Below are 23,517 nucleotides of genomic sequence, written 5' to 3' on the forward strand. Positions count from 1 at the left end.
TGATAGGGACACTATGGACAATTTTCAGCAAGTTGCAGCAATTGAATTACAGATATAACCACTTTTCAATAAACAAGCTCTAAAATCATGTTTGATGAACTCTGGATACAATGTTTTAAACATAACTGTTCAAACTAGATGATAGGGACAATTTTCAGCAAGTTGCAGCAATTGAACTACAGAAATAACCACTTTTCCATAAACAAGGTCTAAATCATGTTTGGTTGCACTTTGGAAGTACATTTTTTACAGAACTGTTCAAACTAGATGATAGGGACACTGGACAATTTTCAGCAAGTTGCAGCAATTGAACTACAGAAATAACCAATTTTCCATAAACAAAGTCTAAAATCATGTTTGATGCACTCTGGATACAATGTTTTAAACATAACTGTTCAAACTAGATGATAGGGACACTATGGACAATTTTCAGCAAGTTGCAGCAATTGAATTACAGATATAACCACTTTTCAATAAACAAGCTCTAAAATCATGTTTGATGAACTCTGGATACAATGTTTTAAACATAACTGTTCAAACTAGATGATAGGGACAATTTTCAGCAAGTTGCAGCAATTGAACTACAGAAATAACCACTTTTCCATAAACAAGGTCTAAATCATGTTTGGTTGCACTTTGGAAGTACATTTTTTACAGAACTGTTCAAACTAGATGATAGGGACACTGGACAATTTTCAGCAAGTTGCAGCAATTGAACTACAGAAATAACCAATTTTCCATAAACAAAGTCTAAAATCATGTTTGATGCAATCTGGATATAATGTTTTAAACATAACTGTTCAAACTAGATGATAGAGACACTGTGGACAATTTTCAGCAAGTTGCAGCAATTGAACTACAGAAATAACCACTTTTCCATAAACAAGGTCTAAAATCATGTTTGATGTACTCTGGATACAATGTTTTAAACATAACTGTTCAAACTAGATGATAGGGACACTATGGCCAATTTTCAGCAAGTTGCAGCAATTGAACTACAGAAATAATCACTTTTCCATAAACAAGGTCTAAAATCATGTTTGGATGCACTCTGGATACAATGTTTTAAACATAGCTGTTCAAACTAGATGATAGGGACACTGGACCATTTTCAGCAAGTTGCAGCAATTGAACTACAGAAATAACCACTTTTCCATAAACAAGGTCTAAATCATGTTTGGTTGCACTTTGGAAGTACATTTTTTACAGAACTGTTCAAACTAGATGATAGGGACACTATGGACAATTTTCAGCAAGTTGCAGCAATTGAACTACAGAAATAACTACTTTCCATAAACAAGCTCTAAAATCATGTTTGATGAACTCTGGATACAATGTTTAAAACATAACTGGATACAATGTTTAAAACATAACTGTTCAAACTAGATGATAGGGACAATTTTCAGCAAGTTGCAGCAATTGAACTACAGAAATAACGACTTTTCCATAAACAAGGTCCAAAATCATGTTTGATGCACTCTGGATACAAAGTTTTAAACATAACTGTTCAAACTAGATGATAGGTACACTGTGGACAATTTTCAGCAAGTTGCAGCAATTGAACTACAGAAATAACCACTTTTCCATAAACAAGGTCTAAAATCATATTTGATGCACTCTGGATACAATGTTTTAAACATAACTGTTCAAACTAGATGATAGGGACACTGGACCATTTTCAGCAAGTTGCAGAAATTGAACTACAGAAATAATCACTTTTCCATAAACAAGGTCTAAAATCATGTTTGATGCACTCTGGATACAATGTTTTAAACATAACTGTTCAAACTAGATGATAGGGACACTGGACCATTTTCAGCAAGTTGCAGAAATTGAACTACAGAAATAACCACTTTTCCATAAACAAGGTCTAAATCATGTTTGGTTGCACTTTGGAAGTACATTTTTTACAGAACTGTTCAAACTAGATGATAGGGACAATTTTCAGCAAGTTGCAGCAATTGAACTACAGAAATAACCACTTTTCCATAAACAAGGTCTAAATCATGTTTGGTTGCACTTTGGAAGTACATTTTTTACAGAACTGTTCAAACTAGATGATAGGGACACTGGACAATTTTCAGCAAGTTGCAGCAATTGAATTACAGAAATAACCACTTTTCAATAAACAAGCTCTAAAATCATGTTTGATGAATTCTGGATACAATGTTTTAAACATAACTGTTCAAACTAGATGATAGGGACAATTTTCAGCAAGTTGCAGCAATTGAACTACAGAAATAACCAATTTTCCATAAACAAAGTCTAAAATCATGTTTGATGCAATCTGGATACAATGTTTTAAACATAACTGTTCAAACTAGATGATAGGGACACTGGACCATTTTCAGCAAGTTGCAGAAATTGAACTACAGAAATAACCACTTTTCCATAAACAAGGTCTAAATCATGTTTGGTTGCACTTTGGAAGTACATTTTTTACAGAACTGTTCAAACTAGATGATAGGGACAATTTTCAGCAAGTTGCAGCAATTGAACTACAGAAATAACCACTTTTCCATAAACAAGGTCTAAATCATGTTTGGTTGCACTTTGGAAGTACATTTTTTACAGAACTGTTCAAACTAGATGATAGGGACACTGGACAATTTTCAGCAAGTTGCAGCAATTGAATTACAGAAATAACCACTTTTCAATAAACAAGCTCTAAAATCATGTTTGATGAATTCTGGATACAATGTTTTAAACATAACTGTTCAAACTAGATGATAGGGACAATTTTCAGCAAGTTGCAGCAATTGAACTACAGTAATAACCACTTTTCCATGAACAAGGTCTAAAATCATGTTTGATGTACTCTGGATACAATGTTTTAAACATAACTGTTCAAACTAGATGATAGGGACACTGGACCATTTTCAGCAAGTTGCAGAAATTGAACTACAGAAATAATCACTTTTCCATAAACAAGGTCTAAAATCATGTTTGATGTACTCTGGATACAATGTTTTAAACATAACTGTTCAAACTAGATGATAGGGACACTGGACCATTTTCAGCAAGTTGCAGAAATTGAACTACAAAAATAACCACTTTTCCATAAACAAGGTCTAAATCATGTTTGGTTGCACTTTGGAAGTACATTTTTTACAGAACTGTTCAAACTAGATGATAGGGAAACTATGGACAATTTTCAGCAAGTTGCAGCAATTGAACTACAGAAATAACTACTTTCCATAAACAAGCTCTAAAATCATGTTTGATGAACTCTGGATACAATGTTTAAAACATAACTGGATACAATGTTTAAAACATAACTGTTCAAACTAGATGATAGGGACAATTTTCAGCAGGTTGCAGCAATTGAACTACAGAAATAACCACTTTTACATAAACAAGGTCTAAATCATGTTTCGTTGCACTTTGGAAGTACATTTTTTAAAGAACTGTTCAAACTAGATGATAGGGACAATGGACAATTTTCAGCAAGTTGCAGCAATTGAACTACACAAATAACGACTTTTCCATAAACAAGGTCCAAAATCATGTTTGATGCACTCTGGATACAAAGTTTTAAACATAACTGTTCAAACTAGATGATAGGGACACTGTGGACAATTTTCAGCAAGTTGCAGCAATTGAACTACAGAAATAACCAATTTTCCATAAACAAGGTCTAAAATCATGTTTGATGCACTCTGGATACAATGTTTTAAACATAACTGTTCAAACTAGATGATAGGGACACTATGGACAATTTTCAGCAAGTTGCAGCAATTGAATTACAGAAATAACCACTTTTCAATAAACAAGCTCTAAAATCATGTTTGATGAACTCTGGATACAATGTTTTAAACATAACTGTTCAAACTAGATGATAGGGACAATTTTCAGCAAGTTGCAGCAATTGAACTACAGAAATAACCACTTTTCCATAAACAAGGTCTAAATCATGTTTGGTTGCACTTTAGAAGTACATTTTTTACAGAACTGTTCAAACTAGATGATAGGGACACTGGACAATTTTCAGCAAGTTGCAGCAATTGAACTACAGAAATAACCAATTTTCCATAAACAAAGTCTAAAATCATGTTTGATGCAATCTGGATACAATGTTTTAAACATAACTGTTCAAACTAGATGATAGAGACACTGTGGACAATTTTCAGCAAGTTGCAGCAATTGAACTACAGAAATAACCACTTTTCCATAAACAAGGTCTAAAATCATGTTTGATGCACTCTGGATACAATGTTTTAAACATAACTGTTCAAACTAGATGATAGGGACACTATGGCCAATTTTCAGCAAGTTGCAGCAATTGAACTACAGAAATAATCACTTTTCCATAAACAAGGTCTAAAATCATGTTTGATGCACTCTGGATACAATGTTTTAAACATAACTGTTCAAACTAGATGATAGGGACACTGGACAATTTTCAGCAAGTTGCAACAATTGAACTACAGAAATAACCACTTTTCCATAAACAAGGTCTAAATCATGTTTGGTTGCACTTTGGAAGTACATTTTTTACAGAACTGTTCAAACTAGATGATAGGGACACTGGACAATATTCAAAAAGTTGCAGCAATTGAACTACAGAAATAACCAATTTTCCATAAACAAAGTCTAAAATCATGTTTGATGCACTCTGGATACAATGTTTTAAACATAACAGTTCAAACTAGATGATAGAGACACTGTGGACAATTTTCAGCAAGTTGCAGCAATTGAACTACAGAAATAACCACTTTTCAATAAACAAGCTCTAAAATCATGTTTGATGAACTCTGGATACAATGTTTTAAACATAACTGTTCAAACTAGATGATAGGGACAATTTTCAGCAAGTTGCAGCAATTGAACTACAGAAATAACCACTTTTCCATAAACAAGGTCTAAATCATGTTTGGTTGCACTTTGGAAGTACATTTTTTACAGAACTGTTCAAACTAGATGATAGGGACACTGGACAATTTTCAGCAAGTTGCAGCAATTGAACTACAGAAATAACCAATTTTCCATAAACAAAGTCTAAAATCATGTTTGATGCAATCTGGATACAATGTTTTAAACATAACTGTTCAAACTAGATGATAGAGACACTGTGGACAATTTTCAGCAAGTTGCAGCAATTGAACTACAGAAATAACCACTTTTCCATAAACAAGGTCTAAAATCATGTTTGATGTACTCTGGATACAATGTTTTAAACATAACTGTTCAAACTAGATGATAGGGACACTATGGCCAATTTTCAGCAAGTTGCAGCAATTGAACTACAGAAATAATCACTTTTCCATAAACAAGGTCTAAAATCATGTTTGATGCACTCTGGATACAATGTTTTAAACATAACTGTTCAAACTAGATGATAGGGACACTGGACCATTTTCAGCAAGTTGCAGCAATTGAACTACAGAAATAACCACTTTTCCATAAACAAGGTCTAAATCATGTTTGGTTGCACTTTGGAAGTACATTTTTTACAGAACTGTTCAAACTAGATGATAGGGACACTATGGACAATTTTCAGCAAGTTGCAGCAATTGAACTACAGAAATAACTACTTTCCATAAACAAGCTCTAAAATCATGTTTGATGAACTCTGGATACAATGTTTAAAACATAACTGGATACAATGTTTAAAACATAACTGTTCAAACTAGATTATAGGGACAATTTTCAGCAAGTTGCAGCAATTGAACTACAGAAATAATCACTTTTCCATAAACAAGGTCTAAAATCATGTTTGATGCACTCTGGATACAATGTTTTAAACATAACTGTTCAAACTAGATGATAGGGACACTGGACCATTTTCAGCAAGTTGCAGCAATTGAACTACAGAAATAACCACTTTTCCATAAACAAGGTCTAAATCATGTTTGGTTGCACTTTGGAAGTACATTTTTTACAGAACTGTTCAAACTAGATGATAGGGACACTATGGACAATTTTCAGCAAGTTGCTGCAATTGAACTACAGAAATAACTACTTTCCATAAACAAGCTCTAAAATCATGTTTGATGAACTCTGGATACAATGTTTAAAACATAACTGGATACAATGTTTAAAACATAACTGTTCAAACTAGATGATTAGGGACAATTTTCAGCAAGTTGCAGCAATTGAACTACAGAAATAATCACTTTTCCATAAACAAGGTCTAAAATCATGTTTCGTTGCACTTTGGAAGTACATTTTTTAAAGAACTGTTCAAACTAGATGATAGGGACACTGTGGACAATTTTCAGCAAGTTGCAGCAATTGAACTACAGAAATAACCACTTTTCCATAAACAAGGTCTAAAATCATGTTTGATGCACTCTGGATACAAAGTTTTAAACATAACTGTTCAAACTAGATGATAGGGACACTGTGGACAATTTTCAGCAAGTTGCAGCAATTGAACTACAGAAATAACCACTTTTCCATAAACAAGGTCTAAAATCATGTTTGATTCACTCTGGATACAATGTTTTAAACATAACTGTTCAAACTAGATGATAGGGACACTGGACAATTTTCAGCAAGTTGCAACAATTGAACTACAGAAATAACCACTTTTCCATAAACAAGGTCTAAATCATGTTTGGTTGCACTTTGGAAGTACATTTTTTACAGAACTGTTCAAACTAGATGATAGGGACACTGGACAATATTCAAAAAGTTGCAGCAATTGAACTACAGAAATAACCAATTTTCCATAAACAAAGTCTAAAATCATGTTTGATGCACTCTGGATACAATGTTTTAAACATAACAGTTCAAACTAGATGATAGAGACACTGTGGACAATTTTCAGCAAGTTGCAGCAATTGAACTACAGAAATAACCACTTTTCCATAAACAAGGTCTAAAATCATGTTTGATGCACTCTGGATACAAAGTTTTAAACATAACTGTTCAAACTAGATGATAGGGACACTGTGGACAATTTTCAGCAAGTTGCAGCAATTGAACTACAGAAATAACCACTTTTCCATAAACAAGGTCTAAAATCATGTTTGATGCACTCTGGATACAAAGTTTTAAACATAACTGTTCAAACTAGATGATAGGGACACTGGACCATTTTCAGCAAGTTGCAGCAATTGAACTACAGAAATAACCACTTTTCCATAAACAAGGTCTAAATCATGTTTGGTTGCACTTTGGAAGTACATTTTTTACAGAACTGTTCAAACTAGATGATAGGGACACTATGGACAATTTTCAGCAAGTTGCAGCAATTGAACTACAGAAATAACTACTTTCCTTAAACAAGCTCTAAAATCATGTTTGATGAACTCTGGATACAATGTTTAAAACATAACTGGATACAATGTTTAAAACATAACTGTTCAAACTAGATGATAGGGACAATTTTCAGCAAGTTGCAGCAATTGAACTACAGAAATAATCACTTTTCCATAAACAAGGTCTAAAATCATGTTTCGTTGCACTTTGGAAGTACATTTTTTAAAGAACTGTTCAAACTAGATGATAGGGACACTGTGGACAATTTTCAGCAAGTTGCAGCAATTGAACTACAGAAATAACCACTTTTCCATAAACAAGGTCTAAAATCATGTTTGATGCACTCTGGATACAATGTTTTAAACATAACTGTTCAAACTAGATGATAGGGACACTGGACAATTTTCAGCAAGTTGCAACAATTGAACTACAGAAATAACCACTTTTCCATAAACAAGGTCTAAATCATGTTTGGTTGCACTTTGGAAGTACATTTTTTACAGAACTGTTCAAACTAGATGATAGGGACACTGGACAATATTCAGCAAGTTGCAGCAATTGAACTACAGAAATAACCAATTTTCCATAAACAAAGTCTAAAATCATGTTTGATGCACTCTGGATACAATGTTTTAAACATAACAGTTCAAACTAGATGATAGAGACACTGTGGACAATTTGCAGCAAGTTGCAGCAATTGAACTACAGAAATAGCCACTTTTCCATAAACAAGGTCTAAAATCATGTTTGATGCACTCTGGATACAAAGTTTTAAACATAACTGTTCAAACTAGATGATAGGGACACTGTGGACAATTTTCAGCAAGTTGCAGCAATTGAACTACAGAAATAACCACTTTTCCATAAACAAGGTCTAAAATCATGTTTGATGCACTCTGGATACAATGTTTTAAACATAACTGTTCAAACTAGATGATAGGAACACTGGACCATTTTCAGCAAGTTGCAGCAATTGAACTACAGAAATAACCACTTTTCCATAAACAAGGTCTAAATCATGTTTGGTTGCACTTTGGAAGTACATTTTTTACAGAACTGTTCAAACTAGATGATAGGGACACTATGGACAATTTTCAGCAAGTTGCAGCAATTGAACTACAGAAATAACTACTTTCCATAAACAAGCTCTAAAATCATGTTTGATGAACTCTGGATACAATGTTTAAAACATAACTGGATACAATGTTTAAAACATAACTGTTCAAACTAGATGATAGGGACAATTTTCAGCAAGTTGCAGCAATTGAACTACAGAAATAATCACTTTTCCATAAACAAGGTCTAAAATCATGTTTCGTTGCACTTTGGAAGTACATTTTTTAAAGAACTGTTCAAACTAGATGATAGGGACACTGTGGACAATTTTCAGCAAGTTGCAGCAATTGAACTACAGAAATAACCACTTTTCCATAAACAAGGTCTAAAATCATGTTTGATGCACTCTGGATACAATGTTTTAAACATAACTGTTCAAACTAGATGATAGGGACACTGGACAATTTTCAGCAAGTTGCAGCAATTGAACTACAGAAATAACCACTTTTCCATAAACAAGGTCTAAAATCATGTTTGATTCACTCTGGATACAATGTTTTAAACATAACTGTTCAAACTAGATGATAGGGACACTGGACAATTTTCAGCAAGTTGCAACAATTGAACTACAGAAATAACCACTTTTCCATAAACAAGGTCTAAATCATGTTTGGTTGCACTTTGGAAGTACATTTTTTACAGAACTGTTCAAACTAGATGATAGGGACACTGGACAATATTCAAAAAGTTGCAGCAATTGAACTACAGAAATAACCAATTTTCCATAAACAAAGTCTAAAATCATGTTTGATGCACTCTGGATACAATGTTTTAAACATAACAGTTCAAACTAGATGATAGAGACACTGTGGACAATTTTCAGCAAGTTGCAGCAATTGAACTACAGAAATAACCACTTTTCCATAAACAAGGTCTAAAATCATGTTTGATGCACTCTGGATACAAAGTTTTAAACATAACTGTTCAAACTAGATGATAGGGACACTGTGGACAATTTTCAGCAAGTTGCAGCAATTGAACTACAGAAATAACCACTTTTCCATAAACAAGGTCTAAAATCATGTTTGATGCACTCTGGATACAAAGTTTTAAACATAACTGTTCAAACTAGATGATAGGGACACTGGACCATTTTCAGCAAGTTGCAGCAATTGAACTACAGAAATAACCACTTTTCCATAAACAAGGTCTAAATCATGTTTGGTTGCACTTTGGAAGTACATTTTTTACAGAACTGTTCAAACTAGATGATAGGGACACTATGGACAATTTTCAGCAAGTTGCAGCAATTGAACTACAGAAATAACTACTTTCCTTAAACAAGCTCTAAAATCATGTTTGATGAACTCTGGATACAATGTTTAAAACATAACTGGATACAATGTTTAAAACATAACTGTTCAAACTAGATGATAGGGACAATTTTCAGCAAGTTGCAGCAATTGAACTACAGAAATAATCACTTTTCCATAAACAAGGTCTAAAATCATGTTTCGTTGCACTTTGGAAGTACATTTTTTAAAGAACTGTTCAAACTAGATGATAGGGACACTGTGGACAATTTTCAGCAAGTTGCAGCAATTGAACTACAGAAATAACCACTTTTCCATAAACAAGGTCTAAAATCATGTTTGATGCACTCTGGATACAATGTTTTAAACATAACTGTTCAAACTAGATGATAGGGACACTGGACAATTTTCAGCAAGTTGCAACAATTGAACTACAGAAATAACCACTTTTCCATAAACAAGGTCTAAATCATGTTTGGTTGCACTTTGGAAGTACATTTTTTACAGAACTGTTCAAACTAGATGATAGGGACACTGGACAATATTCAGCAAGTTGCAGCAATTGAACTACAGAAATAACCAATTTTCCATAAACAAAGTCTAAAATCATGTTTGATGCACTCTGGATACAATGTTTTAAACATAACAGTTCAAACTAGATGATAGAGACACTGTGGACAATTTGCAGCAAGTTGCAGCAATTGAACTACAGAAATAGCCACTTTTCCATAAACAAGGTCTAAAATCATGTTTGATGCACTCTGGATACAAAGTTTTAAACATAACTGTTCAAACTAGATGATAGGGACACTGTGGACAATTTTCAGCAAGTTGCAGCAATTGAACTACAGAAATAACCACTTTTCCATAAACAAGGTCTAAAATCATGTTTGATGCACTCTGGATACAATGTTTTAAACATAACTGTTCAAACTAGACGATAGGGACACTGGACAATTTTCAGCAAGTTGCAACAATTGAACTACAGAAATAACCAATTTTCCATAAACAAAGTCTAAAATCATGTTTGATGCACTCTGGATACAATGTTTTAAACATAACAGTTCAAACTAGATGATAGAGACACTGTGGACAATTTTCAGCAAGTTGCAGCAATTGAACTACAGAAATAACCACTTTTCCATGAAACAAGGTCTAAAATCATGTTTGATGCACTCTGGATACAAAGTTTTAAACATAACTGTTCAAACTAGATGATAGAGACACTGTGGACAATTTTCAGCAAGTTGCAGCAATTGAACTACAGTAATAACCACTTTTCCATAAACAAGGTCTAAAATCATGTTTGATGCATTCTGGATACAATGTTTTAAACATAACTGTTCAAACTAGATGATAGGGACACTGGACCATTTTCAGCAAGTTGCAGAAATTGAACTACAGAAATAACCACTTTTCCATAAACAAGGTCTAAATCATGTTTGGTTGCACTTTGGAAGTACATTTTTTACAGAACTGTTCAAACTAGATGATAGGGACACTATGGACAATTTTCAGCAAGTTGCAGCAATTGAACTACAGAAATAACTACTTTCCATAAACAAGCTCTAAAATCATGTTTGATGAACTCTGGATACAATGTTTAAAACATAACTGGATACAATGTTTAAAACATAACTGTTCAAACTAGATGATAGGGACAATTTTCAGCAGGTTGCAGCAATTGAACTACAGAAATAACCACTTTTACATAAACAAGGTCTAAATCATGTTTCGTTGCACTTTGGAAGTACATTTTTTAAAGAACTGTTCAAACTAGATGATAGGGACACTGGACAATTTTCAGCAAGTTGCAGCAATTGAACTACACAAATAACGACTTTTCCATAAACAAGGTCCAAAATCATGTTTGATGCACTCTGGATACAAAGTTTTAAACATAACTGTTCAAACTAGATGATAGGGACACTGTGGACAATTTTCAGCAAGTTGCAGCAATTGAACTACAGAAATAATCACTTTTCCATAAACAAGGTCTAAAATCATGTTTCGTTGCACTTTGGAAGTACATTTTTTAAAGAACTGTTCAAACTAGATGATAGGGACACTGTGGACAATTTTCAGCAAGTTGCAGCAATTGAACTACAGAAATAACCACTTTTCCATAAACAAGGTCTAAAATCATGTTTGATGCACTCTGGATACAAAGTTTTAAACATAACTGTTCAAACTAGATGATAGGGACACTGTGGACAATTTTCAGCAAGTTGCAGCAATTGAACTACAGAAATAACCACTTTTCCATAAACAAGGTCTAAAATCATGTTTGATGCACTCTGGATACAATGTTTTAAACATAACTGTTCAAACTAGATGATAGGGACACTGGACAATTTTCAGCAAGTTGCAACAATTGAACTACAGAAATAACCACTTTTCCATAAACAAGGTCTAAATCATGTTTGGTTGCACTTTGGAAGTACATTTTTTACAGAACTGTTCAAACTAGATGATAGGGACACTGGACAATATTCAAAAAGTTGCAGCAATTGAACTACAGAAATAACCAATTTTCCATAAACAAAGTCTAAAATCATGTTTGATGCACTCTGGATACAATGTTTTAAACATAACAGTTCAAACTAGATGATAGAGACACTGTGGACAATTTTCAGCAAGTTGCAGCAATTGAACTACAGAAATAACCACTTTTCCATAAACAAGGTCTAAAATCATGTTTGATGCACTCTGGATACAATGTTTTAAACATAACTGTTCAAACTAGATGATAGGGACACTGGACCATTTTCAGCAAGTTGCAGCAATTGAACTACAGAAATAACCACTTTTCCATAAACAAGGTCTAAATCATGTTTGGTTGCACTTTGGAAGTACATTTTTTACAGAACTGTTCAAACTAGATGATAGGGACACTATGGACAATTTTCAGCAAGTTGCAGCAATTGAACTACAGAAATAACTACTTTCCATAAACAAGCTCTAAAATCATGTTTGATGCACTCTGGATACAAAGTTTTAAACATAACTGTTCAAACTAGATGATAGGGACACTGTGGACAATTTTCAGCAAGTTGCAGCAATTGAACTACAGAAATAACCACTTTTCCATAAACAAGGTCTAAAATCATGTTTGATGCACTCTGGATACAATGTTTTAAACATAACTGTTCAAACTAGATGATAGGGACACTGGACAATTTTCAGCAAGTTGCAACAATTGAACTACAGAAATAACCACTTTTCCATAAACAAGGTCTAAATCATGTTTGGTTGCACTTTGGAAGTACATTTTTTACAGAACTGTTCAAACTAGATGATAGGGACACTGGACAATATTCAAAAAGTTGCAGCAATTGAACTACAGAAATAACCAATTTTCCATAAACAAAGTCTAAAATCATGTTTGATGCACTCTGGATACAATGTTTTAAACATAACAGTTCAAACTAGATGATAGAGACACTGTGGACAATTTTCAGCAAGTTGCAGCAATTGAACTACATAAATAACCACTTTTCCATAAACAAGGTCTAAAATCATGTTTGATGCACTCTGGATACAAAGTTTTAAACATAACTGTTCAAACTAGATGATAGGGACACTGGACAATTTTCAGCAAGTTGCAGCAATTGAACTACAGAAATAACCACTTTTCCATAAACAAGGTCTAAAATCATGTTTGATGCACTCTGGATACAATGTTTTAAACATAACTGTTCAAACTAGATGATAGGGACACTGGACAATTTTCAGCAAGTTGCAGCAATTGAACTACAGAAATAACCACTTTTCCATAAACAAGGTCTAAATCATGTTTGGTTGCACTTTGGAAGTACATTTTTTACAGAACTGTTCAAACTAGATGATAGGGACACTATGGACAATTTTCAGCAAGTTGCAGCAATTGAACTACAGAAATAACTACTTTCCATAAACAAGCTCTAAAATCATGTTTGATGAACTCTGGATACAATGTTTAAAACATAACTGGATACAATGTTTAAAACATAACTGTTCAAACTAGATGATAGGGACAATTTTCAGCAGGTTGCAGCAATTGAACTACAGAAATAACCACTTTTACATAAACAAGGTCTAAATCATGTTTCGTTGCACTTTGGAAGTACATTTTTTAAAGAACTGTTCAAACTAGATGATAGGGACACTGGACAATTTTCAGCAAGTTGCAGCAATTGAACTACACAAATAACGACTTTTCCATAAACAAGGTCCAAAATCATGTTTGATGCACTCTGGATACAAAGTTTTAAACATAACTGTTCAAACTAGATGATAGGGACACTGTGGACAATTTTCAGCAAGTTGCAGCAATTGAACTACAGAAATAACCACTTTTCCATAAACAAGGTCTAAAATCATGTTTGATGAACTCTGGATACAATGTTTAAAACATAACTGGATACAATGTTTAAAACATAACTGTTCAAACTAGATGATAGGGACAATTTTCAGCAAGTTGCAGCAATTGAACTACAGAAATAATCACTTTTCCATAAACAAGGTCTAAAATCATGTTTCGTTGCACTTTGGAAGTACATTTTTTAAAGAACTGTTCAAACTAGATGATAGGGACACTGTGGACAATTTTCAGCAAGTTGCAGCAATTGAACTACAGAAATAACCACTTTTCCATAAACAAGGTCTAAAATCATGTTTGATGCACTCTGGATACAAAGTTTTAAACATAACTGTTCAAACTAGATGATAGGGACACTGTGGACAATTTTCAGCAAGTTGCAGCAATTGAACTACAGAAATAACCACTTTTCCATAAACAAGGTCTAAAATCATGTTTGATGCACTCTGGATACAATGTTTTAAACATAACTGTTCAAACTAGATGATAGGGACACTGGACAATTTTCAGCAAGTTGCAACAATTGAACTACAGAAATAACCACTTTTCCATAAACAAGGTCTAAATCATGTTTGGTTGCACTTTGGAAGTACATTTTTTACAGAACTGTTCAAACTAGATGATAGGGACACTGGACAATATTCAAAAAGTTGCAGCAATTGAACTACAGAAATAACCAATTTTCCATAAACAAAGTCTAAAATCATGTTTGATGCACTCTGGATACAATGTTTTAAACATAACAGTTCAAACTAGATGATAGAGACACTGTGGACAATTTTCAGCAAGTTGCAGCAATTGAACTACAGAAATAACCACTTTTCCATAAACAAGGTCTAAAATCATGTTTGATGCACTCTGGATACAATGTTTTAAACATAACTGTTCAAACTAGATGATAGGGACACTGGACCATTTTCAGCAAGTTGCAGCAATTGAACTACAGAAATAACCACTTTTCCATAAACAAGGTCTAAATCATATTTGGTTGCACTTTGGAAGTACATTTTTTACAGAACTGTTCAAACTAGATGATAGGGACACTATGGACAATTTTCAGCAAGTTGCAGCAATTGAACTACAGAAATAACTACTTTCCATAAACAAGCTCTAAAATCATGTTTGATGAACTCTGGATACAATGTTTAAAACATAACTGGATGCAATGTTTAAAACATAACTGTTCAAACTAGATGATTAGGGACAATTTTCAGCAAGTTGCAGCAATTGAACTACAGAAATAATCACTTTTCCATAAACAAGGTCTAAAATCATGTTTCGTTGCACTTTGGAAGTACATTTTTTTAAAGAACTGTTCAAACTAGATGATAGGGACACTGTGGACAATTTTCAGCAAGTTGCAGCAATTGAACTACAGAAATAACCACTTTTCCATAAACAAGGTCTAAAATCATGTTTGATGCACTCTGGATACAAAGTTTTAAACATAACTGTTCAAACTAGATGATAGGGACACTGTGGACAATTTTCAGCAAGTTGCAGCAATTGAACTACAGAAATAACCACTTTTCCATAAACAAGGTCTAAAATCATGTTTGATGCACTCTGGATACAATGTTTTAAACATAACTGTTCAAACTAGATGATAGGGACACTGGACAATTTTCAGCAAGTTGCAACAATTGAACTACAGAAATAACCACTTTTCCATAAACAAGGTCTAAATCATGTTTGGTTGCACTTTGGAAGTACATTTTTTACAGAACTGTTCAAACTAGATGATAGGGACACTGGACAATATTCAAAAAGTTGCAGCAATTGAACTACAGAAATAACCAATTTTCCATAAACAAAGTCTAAAATCATGTTTGATGCACTCTGGATACAATGTTTTAAACATAACAGTTCAAACTAGATGATAGAGACACTGTGGACAATTTTCAGCAAGTTGCAGCAATTGAACTACATAAATAACCACTTTTCCATAAACAAGGTCTAAAATCATGTTTGATGCACTCTGGATACAAAGTTTTAAACATAACTGTTCAAACTAGATGATAGGGACACTGGACAATTTTCAGCAAGTTGCAGCAATTGAACTACAGAAATAACCACTTTTCCATAAACAAGGTCTAAAATCATGTTTGATGCACTCTGGATACAATGTTTTAAACATAACTGTTCAAACTAGATGATAGGGACACTGGACAATTTTCAGCAAGTTGCAGCAATTGAACTACAGAAATAACCACTTTTCCATAAACAAGGTCTAAATCATGTTTGGTTGCACTTTGGAAGTACATTTTTTACAGAACTGTTCAAACTAGATGATAGGGACACTATGGACAATTTTCAGCAAGTTGCAGCAATTGAACTACAGAAATAACTACTTTCCATAAACAAGCTCTAAAATCATGTTTGATGAACTCTGGATACAATGTTAAAAACATAACTGGATACAATGTTTAAAACATAACTGTTCAAACTAGATGATAGGGACAATTTTCAGCAAGTTGCAGCAATTGAACTACAGAAATAATCACTTTTCCATAAACAAGGTCTAAAATCATGTTTCGTTGCACTTTGGAAGTACATTTTTTAAAGAACTGTTCAAACTAGATGATAGGGACACTGTGGACAATTTTCAGCAAGTTGCAGCAATTGAACTACAGAAATAACCACTTTTCCATAAACAAGGTCTAAAATCATGTTTGATGCACTCTGGATACAAAGTTTTAAACATAACTGTTCAAACTAGATGATAGGGACACTGTGGACAATTTTCAGCAAGTTGCAGCAATTGAACTACAGAAATAACCACTTTTCCATAAACAAGGTCTAAAATCATGTTTGATGCACTCTGGATACAATGTTTTAAACATAACTGTTCAAACTAGATGATAGGGACACTGGACAATTTTCAGCAAGTTGCAACAATTGAACTACAGAAATAACCACTTTTCCATAAACAAGGTCTAAATCATGTTTGGTTGCACTTTGGAAGTACATTTTTTACAGAACTGTTCAAACTAGATGATAGGGACACTGGACAATATTCAAAAAGTTGCAGCAATTGAACTACAGAAATAACCAATTTTCCATAAACAAAGTCTAAAATCATGTTTGATGCACTCTGGATACAATGTTTTAATCATAACAGTTCAAACTAGATGATAGAGACACTGTGGACAATTTTCAGCAAGTTGCAGCAATTGAACTACAGAAATAACCACTTTTCCATGAAACAAGGTCTAAAATCATGTTTGATGCATTCTGGATACAATGTTTTAAACATAACTGTTCAAACTAGATGATAGGGACACTGGACCATTTTCAGCAAGTTGCAGAAATTGAACTACAGAAATAACCACTTTTCCATAAACAAGGTCTAAATCATGTTTGGTTGCACTTTGGAAGTACATTTTTTACAGAACTGTTCAAACTAGATGATAGGGACACTATGGACAATTTTCAGCAAGTTGCAGCAATTGAACTACAGAAATAACTACTTTCCATAAACAAGCTCTAAAATCATGTTTGATGAACTCTGGATACAATGTTTAAAACATAACTGGATACAATGTTTAAAACATAACTGTTCAAACTAGATGATAGGGACAATTTTCAGCAGGTTGCAGCAATTGAACTACAGAAATAACCACTTTTACATGAACAAGGTCTAAATCATGTTTCGTTGCACTTTGGAAGTACATTTTTTAAAGAACTGTTCAAACTAGATGATAGGGACACTGGACAATTTTCAGCAAGTTGCAGCAATTGAACTACACAAATAACGACTTTTCCATAAACAAGGTCCAAAATCATGTTTGATGCACTCTGGATACAAAGTTTTAAACATAACTGTTCAAACTAGATGATAGGGACACTGTGGACAATTTTCAGCAAGTTGCAGCAATTGAACTACAGAAATAACCACTTTTCCATAAACAAGGTCTAAAATCATGTTTGATGAACTCTGGATACAATGTTTAAAACATAACTGGATACAATGTTTAAAACATAACTGTTCAAACTAGATGATAGGGACAATTTTCAGCAAGTTGCAGCAATTGAACTACAGAAATAATCACTTTTCCATAAACAAGGTCTAAAATCATGTTTCGTTGCACTTTGGAAGTACATTTTTTAAAGAACTGTTCAAACTAGATGATAGGGACACTGTGGACAATTTTCAGCAAGTTGCAGCAATTGAACTACAGAAATAACCACTTTTCCATAAACAAGGTCTAAAATCATGTTTGATGCACTCTGGATACAAAGTTTTAAACATAACTGTTCAAACTAGATGATAGGGACACTGTGGACAATTTTCAGCAAGTTGCAGCAATTGAACTACAGAAATAACCACTTTTCCATAAACAAGGTCTAAAATCATGTTTGATGCACTCTGGATACAATGTTTTAAACATAACTGTTCAAACTAGATGATAGGGACACTGGACAATTTTCAGCAAGTTGCAACAATTGAACTACAGAAATAACCACTTTTCCATAAACAAGGTCTAAATCATGTTTGGTTGCACTTTGGAAGTACATTTTTTACAGAACTGTTCAAACTAGATGATAGGGACACTGGACAATATTCAACAAGTTGCAGCAATTGAACTACAGAAATAACCAATTTTCCATAAACAAAGTCTAAAATCATGTTTGATGCACTCTGGATACAATGTTTTAAACATAACAGTTCAAACTAGATGATAGAGACACTGTGGACAATTTTCAGCAAGTTGCAGCAATTGAACTACAGAAATAACCACTTTTCCATAAACAAGGTCTAAAATCATGTTTGATGCACTCTGGATACAATGTTTTAAACATAACTGTTCAAACTAGATGATAGGGACACTGGACCATTTTCAGCAAGTTGCAGCAATTGAACTACAGAAATAACCACTTTTCCATAAACAAGGTCTAAATCATGTTTGGTTACACTTTGGAAGTACATTTTTTACAGAACTGTTCAAACTAGATGATAGGGACACTATGGACAATTTTCAGCAAGTTGCAGCAATTGAACTACAGAAATAACTACTTTCCATAAACAAGCTCTAAAATCATGTTTGATGAACTCTGGATACAATGTTTAAAACATAACTGGATACAATGTTTAAAACATAACTGTTCAAACTAGATGATTAGGGACAATTTTCAGCAAGTTGCAGCAATTGAACTACAGAAATAATCACTTTTCCATAAACAAGGTCTAAAATCATGTTTCGTTGCACTTTGGAAGTACATTTTTTAAAGAACTGTTCAAACTAGATGATAGGGACACTGTGGACAATTTTCAGCAAGTTGCAGCAATTGAACTACAGAAATAACCACTTTTCCATAAACAAGGTCTAAAATCATGTTTGATGCACTCTGGATACAAAGTTTTAAACATAACTGTTCAAACTAGATGATAGGGACACTGTGGACAATTTTCAGCAAGTTGCAGCAATTGAACTACAGAAATAACCACTTTTCCATAAACAAGGTCTAAAATCATGTTTGATGCACTCTGGATACAATGTTTTAAACATAACTGTTCAAACTAGATGATAGGGACACTGGACAATTTTCAGCAAGTTGCAACAATTGAACTACAGAAATAACCACTTTTCCATAAACAAGGTCTAAATCATGTTTGGTTGCACTTTGGAAGTACATTTTTTACAGAACTGTTCAAACTAGATGATAGGGACACTGGACAATATTCAAAAAGTTGCAGCAATTGAACTACAGAAATAACCAATTTTCCATAAACAAAGTCTAAAATCATGTTTGATGCACTCTGGATACAATGTTTTAAACATAACAGTTCAAACTAGATGATAGAGACACTGTGGACAATTTTCAGCAAGTTGCAGCAATTGAACTACAGAAATAACCACTTTTCCATAAACAAGGTCTAAAATCATGTTTGATGCACTCTGGATACAATGTTTTAAACATAACTGTTCAAACTAGATGATAGGGACACTGGACCATTTTCAGCAAGTTGCAGCAATTGAACTACAGAAATAACCACTTTTCCATAAACAAGGTCTAAATCATGTTTGGTTGCACTTTGGAAGTACATTTTTTACAGAACTGTTCAAACTAGATGATAGGGACACTATGGACAATTTTCAGCAAGTTGCAGCAATTGAACTACAGAAATAACTACTTTCCATAAACAAGCTCTAAAATCATGTTTGATGAACTCTGGATACAATGTTTAAAACATAACTGGATGCAATGTTTAAAACATAACTGTTCAAACTAGATGATTAGGGACAATTTTCAGTAAGTTGCAGCAATTGAACTACAGAAATAATCACTTTTCCATAAACAAGGTCTAAAATCATGTTTCGTTGCACTTTGGAAGTACATTTTTTTAAAGAACTGTTCAAACTAGATGATAGGGACACTGTGGACAATTTTCAGCAAGTTGCAGCAATTGAACTACAGAAATAACCACTTTTCCATAAACAAGGTCTAAAATCATGTTTGATGCACTCTGGATACAAAGTTTTAAACATAACTGTTCAAACTAGATGATAGGGACACTGTGGACAATTTTCAGCAAGTTGCAGCAATTGAACTACAGAAATAACCACTTTTCCATAAACAAGGTCTAAAATCATGTTTGATGCACTCTGGATACAATGTTTTAAACATAACTGTTCAAACTAGATGATAGGGACACTGGACAATTTTCAGCAAGTTGCAACAATTGAACTACAGAAATAACCACTTTTCCATAAACAAGGTCTAAATCATGTTTGGTTGCACTTTGGAAGTACATTTTTTACAGAACTGTTCAAACTAGATGATAGGGACACTGGACAATATTCAAAAAGTTGCAGCAATTGAACTACAGAAATAACCAATTTTCCATAAACAAAGTCTAAAATCATGTTTGATGCACTCTGGATACAATGTTTTAAACATAACAGTTCAAACTAGATGATAGAGACACTGTGGACAATTTTCAGCAAGTTGCAGCAATTGAACTACATAAATAACCACTTTTCCATAAACAAGGTCTAAAATCATGTTTGATGCACTCTGGATACAAAGTTTTAAACATAACTGTTCAAACTAGATGATAGGGACACTGTGGACAATTTTCAGCAAGTTGCAGCAATTGAACTACAGAAATAACCACTTTTCCATAAACAAGGTCTAAAATCATGTTTGATGCACTCTGGATACAATGTTTTAAACATAACTGTTCAAACTAGATGATAGGGACACTGGACAATTTTCAGCAAGTTGCAGCAATTGAACTACAGAAATAACCACTTTTCCATAAACAAGGTCTAAATCATGTTTGGTTGCACTTTGGAAGTACATTTTTTACAGAACTGTTCAAACTAGATGATAGGGACACTATGGACAATTTTCAGCAAGTTGCAGCAATTGAACTACAGAAATAACTACTTTCCATAAACAAGCTCTAAAATCATGTTTGATGAACTCTGGATACAATGTTAAAAACATAACAGGATACAATGTTTAAAACATAACTGTTCAAACTAGATGATAGGGACAATTTTCAGCAAGTTGCAGCAATTGAACTACAGAAATAATCACTTTTCCATAAACAAGGTCTAAAATCATGTTTCGTTGCACTTTGGAAGTACATTTTTTAAAGAACTGTTCAAACTAGATGATAGGGACACTGTGGACAATTTTCAGCAAGTTGCAGCAATTGAACTACAGAAATAACCACTTTTCCATAAACAAGGTCTAAAATCATGTTTGATGCACTCTGGATACAAAGTTTTAAACATAACTGTTCAAACTAGATGATAGGGACACTGTGGACAATTTTCAGCAAGTTGCAGCAATTGAACTACAGAAATAACCACTTTTCCATAAACAAGGTCTAAAATCATGTTTGATGCACTCTGGATACAATGTTTTAAACATAACTGTTCAAACTAGATGATAGGGACACTGGACAATTTTCAGCAAGTTGCAACAATTGAACTACAGAAATAACCACTTTTCCATAAACAAGGTCTAAATCATGTTTGGTTGCACTTTGGAAGTACATTTTTTACAGAACTGTTCAAACTAGATGATAGGGACACTGGACAATATTCAAAAAGTTGCAGCAATTGAACTACAGAAATAACCAATTTTCCATAAACAAAGTCTAAAATCATGTTTGATGCACTCTGGATACAATGTTTTAAACATAACAGTTCAAACTAGATGATAGAGACACTGTGGACAATTTTCAGCAAGTTGCAGCAATTGAACTACAGAAATAACCACTTTTCCATAAACAAGGTCTAAAATCATGTTTGATGCACTCTGGATACAAAGTTTTAAACATAACTGTTCAAACTAGATGATAGGGACACTGTGGACAATTTTCAGCAAGTTGCAGCAATTGAACTACAGAAATAACCACTTTTCCATAAACAAGGTCTAAAATCATGTTTGATGCACTCTGGATACAATGTTTTAAACATAACTGTTCAAACTAGATGATAGGGACACTATGGACAATTTTCAGCAAGTTGCAGCAATTGAACTACAGAAATAACTACTTTCCATAAACAAGCTCTAAAATCATGTTTGATGAACTCTGGATACAATGTTTAAAACATAACTGGATACAATGTTTAAAACATAACTGTTCAAACTAGATGATAGGGACAATTTTCAGCAAGTTGCAGCAATTGAACTACAGAAATAATCACTTTTCCATAAACAAGGTCTAAAATCATGTTTGATGCACTCTGGATACAATGTTTTAAACATAACTGTTCAAACTAGATGATAGGGACACTGGACCATTTTCAGCAAGTTGCAGCAATTGAACTACAGAAATAACCACTTTTCCATAAACAAGGTCTAAATCATGTTTGGTTGCACTTTGGAAGTACATTTTTTACAGAACTGTTCAAACTAGATGATAGGGACACTATGGCTATGGACAATTTTCAGCAAGTTGCAGCAATTGAACTACAGAAATAACTACTTTCCATAAACAAGCTCTAAAATCATGTTTGATGAACTCTGGATACAATGTTTAAAACATAACTGGATACAATGTTTAAAACATAACTGTTCAAACTAGATGATAGGGACAATTTTCAGCAAGTTGCAGCAATTGAACTACAGAAATAATCACTTTTCCATAAACAAGGTCTAAAATCATGTTTCGTTGCACTTTGGAAGTACATTTTTTAAAGAACTGTTCAAACTAGATGATAGGGACACTGTGGACAATTTTCAGCAAATTGCAGCAATTGAACTACAGAAATAACCACTTTTCCATAAACAAGGTCTAAAATCATGTTTGATGCACTCTGGATACAATGTTTTAAACATAACTGTTCAAACTAGATGATAGGGACACTGGACAATTTTCAGCAAGTTGCAACAATTGAACTACAGAAATAACCACTTTTCCATAAACAAGGTCTAAATCATGTTTGGTTGCACTTTGGAAGTACATTTTTTAAAGAACTGTTCAAACTAGATGATAGGGACACTGGACAATTTTCAGCAAGTTGCAGCAATTGAACTACACAAATAACGACTTTTCCATAAACAAGGTCCAAAATCATGTTTGATGCACTCTGGATACAAAGTTTTAAACATAACTGT

Source organism: Oncorhynchus mykiss, chromosome 9, assembly GCF_057628025.1.
Source record: "Oncorhynchus mykiss isolate SJ-2025 chromosome 9, ASM5762802v1, whole genome shotgun sequence".
In the NCBI taxonomy this organism is placed as follows: domain Eukaryota; kingdom Metazoa; phylum Chordata; class Actinopteri; order Salmoniformes; family Salmonidae; genus Oncorhynchus; species Oncorhynchus mykiss.